The sequence below is a fragment of the Pan paniscus genome, chromosome 8 (assembly GCF_029289425.2).
Source record: "Pan paniscus chromosome 8, NHGRI_mPanPan1-v2.0_pri, whole genome shotgun sequence".
In the NCBI taxonomy this organism is placed as follows: domain Eukaryota; kingdom Metazoa; phylum Chordata; class Mammalia; order Primates; family Hominidae; genus Pan; species Pan paniscus.
The window spans coordinates 126,791,355-126,799,836 of record NC_073257.2 but is presented as its reverse complement, the minus strand read 5'-3'; positions in this window follow the sequence as shown (position 1 = coordinate 126,799,836).

Here is an 8,482-nt window from a genome sequence, read left to right as displayed (position 1 = left end):
CCTCCATCACACTTTTCTTTGGATCCTCGTTTATACTAACATTCAATTAACTGATAACAATCTAAACTTAACCTGGGTTGGGGTTCTCAACCAGGAGATCTCAACCAGGAATCACATGAGGAGTAAAGATTCACATGGTCTGGCCCTATGCCAGACAAGGAACCTGAGTCACTGGGAGTGAGAACCAGGAATTTTGATTTTTAAAAAGCTCATGAGCATTTCTGATTAAGAGTTATTATACTTATCTTCCATTAGATTCTGCATTTTAATAGGTCCAAAACCTGCAACTAAACCCACTATGATCAAATGAAGAATTTTAAGTAGCTATGGGAGAGAACTGCAGAAAGCTGAGAATTCCCCAGACATAATGCGTGGAGGAGCTTTGGCTCCAAATTCCTTACTTGTAACAACTACATTTTTTGAGCAATAAAAATATTTTATAAAGTTTTTTCCTTTCTTTTCTTTTCTTTTTTTGAGATGGATTCTTGCTCTGTCACCCAGGCTGGAGTGCAGTGGCGCAATCTCGGCTCACTGCAATCTCTGCCTCCCGGGTTCAAACAATTCTCCTACCTCAGCCTCCCGAGTAGCTAGGATTACAGGCACGTGCCACCAGACCTGGCTAATTTTTGAATTTTTAGTAGAGAAGGGGTTTTACCATGATGAGCAGGCTGGTCTCGAGCTCCTGATGTCGTGATCTGCCTGCCTCCGCCTCCCAAAGTGCTGGGATTACAGATATGAGCCACCATGCCCGGCCAAAATTTTTTTCTTTCTTACTAAAAACCGTATGTTCTTTATAGGAAGTCTGAAAAAATACAAAAAAAGGAAATAAAAACCATATAAGATACAGAAGTCAACATTCTCGCTTATTTCCTTCAATTCGTTAGGCAGTTCTTTGTATTTTTTATTTTGGTGTTTCTAAAAAATTGGCTGTATCGTTTTGTATTATTTTCTGCCAGCTAAACTAATTTTGTTCTTTGATAGTAGGACCTATATCTTTCTATCTCTCGAACACACACACACACACACACACACACACACACACACACAGTGCCTAACATAGTGTCTCTAACGTTTTATGTGCTCAACAACTATATGGAGATGGGATGAATTTGGTGACCCAGTTTTGGACTCCTTTTTTGGGCATACCTGTAAACATAGTAACAAGTAATATAATGACTTCTATTCCTTGCTTTCTCAATCAGCTTCAAAAGATAATATCTTAGGATAATTATGGAAAAAATAGAGATATCAAATACAATTTGAGTAGATCTTTGCTGTTTCAAAATAACTAAATGGCAATTTTTAAATTAAAAAAATCAATCTAAGAAATAAGACTTCTGCTTCTATATTAATTTCCTTCATAAAGGATCACTTTAAATGTCATTCAGCAGCTGCAACAGTCAAGTCAGGATTAGATTTGGTTGCATATATCAGTAAACCTAAACAATAGTGACTTAAACAAGAAAACGTCCAGAAATAGGTAGTCCAGTGGTGGCATGGTGATTCCATGGTCAATTGGAGACTCAAGCTCCTTATTTCTTTCTATTCTACCTTATTTCACGTGTGCCTTCTATTCTTAAAGTTATGTACAAATATGGCAGCAGGAGTGCTCCCCTATACCTCCATATTGTTCATACAGAAAACAGGAAGAAAGACAGAAATAGAGAAGGACAAGAGAGAGAGCATCTTGGCTGAGTTAGTGCCCTGTAGGGAGCAATATCCCCGAACCCACATCCATCAATTTCTGTTTATATCTCAATTGAGCTGTAGTTTCAAGGGAAGCTAGAAAAATGTGGTCAGTGCTATCAAGAATATAATCAAGATAAAAGAGGACAGCAGATATTGTGCAGACAAGTAGCAGCAAATTATTTTATTTAACAGTTAAAATGCTTTGGCTGCAAATAACAGAATACCTGAGAATAAATGGCTTACACAGTACCTTTTATCCTACAAATGAAGGGTGGTTCAGGGTTAGTGCAGCAACTCAACAAATGTTATCAAGGTTCAGGTACCTGCCATCTTTCTGTTATGCCAGTCATAATATACCAACAATGTATTTCTTTATGGTCAAAAGAAAGACCATAATGGTTGTAGGATGCCCTCACATTACAACATCCGAACATGGGAAGGCACAAGTTCTCATTCGTGTTCCTTCCAGGAAGAAACCTTCCCTGAATTTCTCCCACCAGACTCAGTGAGCATCACATGCACACACTTAAACCAATCATTAGCAAAAGTAATAGATTACAACAAGTGGTTTAGACTGACTCATCAACAATTCCCTCCCGGGGTTCAGTATGTGGGAAGGTAAATACTTGAACAAAACCAGGGCTCAGTTATCAAGGAAGAAAAGAGGTAGGCAGGAAAGTGGGGAGGAGTGGCTATTGGATCCATAAAAGTTCCTGTTTGCCACACATACTCTGTTTTACAAAACGCAGTGATGTACAACTGTTCTTCTGAGTTGTACATATTTAGGAAATTCCATGATACCTCACTCATTACTTAAATAGTATTTTCTTTCAAAAGGGCAAGACACAAGCCTGACAGCAGACAATGAATGAATCATTAAACATTAATTCACAGGTGCAGATTTCTATAAGTTGTAGAAAAATAAAGGGAGCTACCTTTTGATGAATAGCAGTAGTACTCATAAAGTGTTACACTTTTAGCATTACAATGGCATTGGGGGAAAAGGACAAAAAAGGATCCATTATTTTAAAATTAAAATAACAATCAAATAATTTGCATTCTCCCACAGAGATGATCATACATTTTTATTGGATGTTCTCTTTAAATCCCTAAGGACTTTCACTGGTCAATGTAAAATTAGTCTTTTCTTTTTTCCATAATAACCTTGTTTGTGAGCCTTATTGTACGTACTCCCCACTCTTACCCCAAATAAAGCAGCCCAGTCTCTGTATGTTGAAGGTTTGAATTTCCTTAGCTACAGGAAGAATTATTTGGCGTTAAAGTTCTCACACCCTAGGCCCACAGAAGTTTAAAACCTAAGGACTCAAAACCTAAGCCCCAGGGTGTTTCTGGGAGTTGAGGCAGAGACAAGCAAACATGGTAGAGTTAAATTCCCTGGGACTGAGTAGGGGAGTAAAACATGGTGGCAAGTTCTACAGTGTGTGAGGTGCATTCCCACCCAGCTCTTTGGAGCTGACTAGTTGTCTGATATGCCTGTATGGAGATCGTATCCCCAGTACTGTGGCCTGGAGAGCAGCCTCTGGCCCATGGGAGTTTCTGTGGCAGGATTTTTGAAGCCCACCCAAAGCACTGGTGCCCAGCAACAGAGCATATAGTTGAAGAGGTCATCAGGAAAGATGGCAGTTATTGTGGAATCCAGGCTGTCCTTATTTTCTTAAAGTCAAGTAAATTCTTGGATGCTTAGGATCCAATGGAGACTGGGAAGGAGTTTCAAAGTGACAAAAACTACCAGCATCTATCCAATATTCATTCTTTCTAAATAACAAAACTGCTAAGTTACCAGAGGCAGCTGTACCTGCCTTAAACACTGCATTACCTACCTTTCTTACACCTGGGGTCAATGAAAAGAAGACGTCATCAACAGGGGCTTTAGAAAAAGGCCATATGCTCTTTGGGCTTTCCCTTCCTCCTGCTGGAAATGAGGAAATCATGTCTGGAAGTCCAACAGCTATCTATTAATCCTGAGGATAAGAACCACTCATTAAAAATTACAGAGCAGGAATATAGGAAGGGCTCCAGTTCCTAGCTCAGGGGTCCCTCCATCGAGAATTTTACATGAGATATTAACCCTTACCTTTTTTAGCATTGTCGATCCATCTCTGTTATTGACAGAAGCACTAACCTCCTGTAAAGGACATGGCATGCTTTGGTCAAGGAATAGGCCAAGGCAGACATTCAGGCCTGCATGACTCAGCGGGATTGGTGCGCAGGTGCACACCTCCACTCGTTATATAACCTGTTTATGTAAGCGCATATTTGACTTGGAGCCACTATTGTTTCAAAAGGTATAACTGCCCTGCTTCTGCTGTACAGGCGCTCTTGGACATGGCTTGGCTCAGCTCGGCATGACATTTGGCATAGTCATGGCCCTGACACCTCCTAACCAGTTCATATATTTCTGACAACCTCGGAAGTACTATTACAACTGATTCTTTTTGTTGTTGTTGTTGTTGTTAACATGATGAAGGACTGATTAATCCTGGAGTCAGAATTCAAGCACAATTTTATCTGGCTCTAAAGCTTACACTTTTAATTATCAAGCTATCTGCTAAGTCAAGCTGGAATGACGTTTATGCAAAGGGGAGAAGCCGTGTAGATACCAGAGCAAAAAACAGATAACCAGAAACCAATGGAAAGAATTCTTAGAGGAATGTGTGTATGTGTGTATTTGTGTGTGCTCATAGTAACAAAGCCCCCCAAATACAATCATGCTGATGAGGCAGCTCCATCTGTTTCTGAACCCTGATCATTGCACTTGAGATATTTCTGAGCTTGAAACCTCAAGTCAAAATTAAAAATATGCCTAGCAGTAAATCCACTAATTGAATTAATTTAGATGCCAATCCTGATAAGTCAAATCCCAAAGAAAAAATTTTGATCTGAATTAACTAGTTTAATTGTCTGCAAAGTCCAAATTGACCAAACAATTGCAAGTCAATCCCTTCATTTAATGGTTTGTACAGCCTCCCACTCTGATTGGAAATGGGATATTGGTACTCTTGGAATTCTCTGCCTCTGTAACAGGTGTGACTCCTTTCACCAGGCTCAGGTATAAATGTCAGGGGACATTTGGCAAAGTATGGAGACATTTTGGTAGTCACAGCTGGGCGATGTTACTGGCATCTAGTGAGTAGAAGCCAGGGATGCTGCTAAACACCTTGCAATGCATAGGACAGCCCCCTGAACAGAATTACCCAGGCCAAAACACCGGTACTGTCACTGCTGAGAAACTGTGCGCTAGTCAAACAGTACTCAGTGAAGGGAGAATTAGGAACTTTAACCTGCTAATAACAGCCCAATCCGTTATTTCGGGCTTCAAAGTAATATTTAAACCTGGCCTGTTGATTCATCAAATTAAGCAGGTAATTGATCATACTCCATTTCGCTTTTCCATTGTAGATGCAGCCAAAACGTGTAGCTGATAGGTTTCTAAAATCCTTCATCCTTTCCCTTTCAAGTCTTTCTGTTTACTGGAAGGTCATTAAGTTGCTTTGCTTTTGAAGTCCATTTATTACTTCTAGATCTAGTGCAGTCTATTTAGTCTTTCTTAATGCTGTCTAGTAAAACATTAATGAGAAGCTCACGCATAGTCATAGAATTTGTCTGATTACCTCATTCATTTTTAATGAGCTTGCTGCTTACGCTTCAGGATAACATAACAGAAATTGGATAATGTAATTCCTTCTGGGTGGAGTGCCCCTAAATTTGGCTCTGAATTATTAATCATGTAGGCTGGGGACACTAAAAAGTCTTTTGCCCATAAATTTATCTAAATCTTTGACTACATAATTTCTATCAATATATTCTCTTCCCAGAAATTTCTTTTAATCAATGTTTGTGGCTGAAAACATCTGATTTTCTTCTGAGTGCAGTCCTCAGGATTTAAAACCTGAGAAATTTAGCTTCATCATAAGATTCAAACTTGAACAAAGGTGAGTCATTATTTTAAATGTTAATTTGCAGCTTCTAGAATCAAGGCAGTGTCTTTAATTCTAGGTACATATATTTATGTATCTAGATCATCTAAGGTTATTATACATTTTAAAATTCTCATCTTATGGATTTTGGGCACAAATTGTCATTAATATTCTACTAGTTTTGCAGCTATTTAGTAATATATTAATAAGTCCCATGGTAGCAATGATTACAGAATTACTCAGTTTCTTTTATAGGTGGAAACACATCAGTAAAATAAAAGGTTAAATTAGTTGTCCTAGTCAAAAAAACTAGACCTTTTGCATCTCATCTCTTTTCTAAGAATAAAGCAACCATTTCTTTCCAGTAGAGCAAGAATCATAGTGAAAGTCAGACTATAAAGTTTCATGAAGACTTCTAGGTAATCCTGACTCTACCAATTCTAACTACCACATCCCAAAACAACAACAAACTAATTTCTGTCAATTCATGGGAGCTATAAACCAATTCAAGCTGTGTTCATGTGTTTAGCCCAGAATCGTTATAAAACATCACAAAAGCAGCATTCTACTGAATTAATTAGCCTCAGCTCAACACAGGAGTACAATCAGGATGACCAAGCCTCTGCTAATCCAGCCCTTATTTCTCTCAGCCAAAACCTATTAGATTGACTGAAAGCTAGGGTAATAAAGTTGCAGTGAATGTTTTGCAGCACGGGCTTTAGCGGGATCACAACAAATAAGACAGTCAAGCCGGTCATTTTGGTCATGTAGATTGACTTAACTGTTAGGATTTAAGGGGGCTCATTCTGAATCAGGTGAGAAATAGGCCCAAAGTCAAATGGAGGTCAAAATATTAGATTTATTGCTAATAAAGCTGGACTGGAATAAGGGGCTTGAATCTATGACAAAGTCAGGCTTCCTCTTTCTCTTTTCTGAGTTCTCCTAGATAGATACGCCTGAGGACCAGCTGTCTGCAGGGGTAGGGTTTGCCCTTGTGCCTGTCTCCTGAAGAAATAAAGGATATTTGTGTCCTGTGAACAGCCTAGCTAAGAAAAGATGTATGCCAGTAGCTCAATGCACCTCTATAAATCCCACCGCAGGAAAAAGCCTGCAAAAGAAGGAAGGCAGAAGCCTTTATCCAACACTTCCAAGAGCCTGGAAGTCCCTAATTTGAGGGCCAAGGCTGAAAAGCCAGGAGGAGAAAATGACTCCCACCTACGTAAATATCTCACTGCTTTGCAAAACGAGAACTGAATTTTTCAGTTTTTAGTAATCATACTTTAAGGATGGAAATAGAAATAGTCTTTCTCCTTAAAACAGATTTTTTTTTTTAAGATTGTTTGAGATGCAGTATTGAATTTCTGGCTCACAGTTGGAGAAAGTATTTAACTTCATCAACTAGTGCTTTTTTGTGGAGATGACCGGATTATATTAGCCTGAATTATAAGAGTCAATCTACAGTCTCTTGCTTTTGATAACAATGTTAGGATTGGACACTTAAGCAACAGTATAGTAAAGGAAGCTTGGGAATAATTTCAAACAGTTATTCTCAACTCTGGCTGAACATTAGAATCACCTGATAAGCTTTAAAAAATAACTATTAATGAGCCAGGTCCAGTGGTGCATGCCTGTAGTCCCAGCTACTGAGGAGGCTGAGGCAGGAGGATAGCTTGAGGACAAGAGTTCAAGGCTGTAGCGTGCTATGATCACACCTGTGAACAGCCACTGCACTCCAGCCTAGACAACATAGCAAAACCTGTCTCAAAAAATATTGTATTGGCTGGGTGCTGTGGCTCATGCTTGTAATCAGCACTTTGGGAGGCCAAGGCGGGCAGATCACTTGAGGTCAGGAGTTTATGCCCAGCCTGGCCAACATGGTGAAACCCTGTCTCTACTCAAAATACAAAAATTATGGCCAGGCGCTATGGCTCACACCTGTAATCCCAGCACTTTGGGAGGCCGAGGCTTGTGGATTACCTGAGGTCAGGAGTTCGAAACATGGCGAAATCCTGTCTCTACTAAAAGTACAAAAAAAAAATTAGCTGGGCATGGTGGCAGGTGCCTGTAATCCCAGCGACTCGGGAGGCTGAGGAGGGAGAATCGCTTGAACCCAGGAGGCGGAAGTTGCAATGAGCCGGGATTGTGCCATTGCACTCCAGCCTGGGTGACAGAGCAAGACTCTGTCTCAAAAAAAAAAAAAAAAAAAATTAGCCAGGCATGGTGGCGCGCCTGTAATTCCAGCTACCTGGGAGGCTGAGGCAGGAGTATTTCTTGAATCAGGGAGGTGGAGGTTGCAGTGAGCCAAGATTGCGCCACTGCATTCCAGCCTGGGTCTGTCTCAAAACAAAAAACAAAACAAAACAAAAAATATATATATGTGTATATATACATATGTACACACACACACACACACACATGCACATATGTGTATTAATGGCAATCCCCTTTCTTAGAGCTTTTGATTTCATTAGCCTAAAGTGTGACCCAGGCATCTGCATTTGTAAAAGGGCCTCTCTTCTGACAGATGCAGCCCCAGGGCAGAGGTTGGGGTTTGGCTCAGGCTGTGCCTTACCCTTACTCCCCTCTCTGCATCCTGACCTCTTTGATCAGTATTGTAGTGGGGGCAAAATTCCACCTCCTTTTTCGTGGTTTCCCAGCTGGGCCTGAGGATTAAATTGACCTAACATAGATTAACAGGAGAAAACCATACAAAGTTATTCAATAGAAGTTTTACATGGCACAGGAGCCCTCATACAAAAATGAAGACCCAAAGAAGCAGTTGAGAGAGTCAATCACACACTGAATTGCACAAATAATAGTAAGTTGTGAAATGTAAGAAGGCAAAGGGGCTTGAG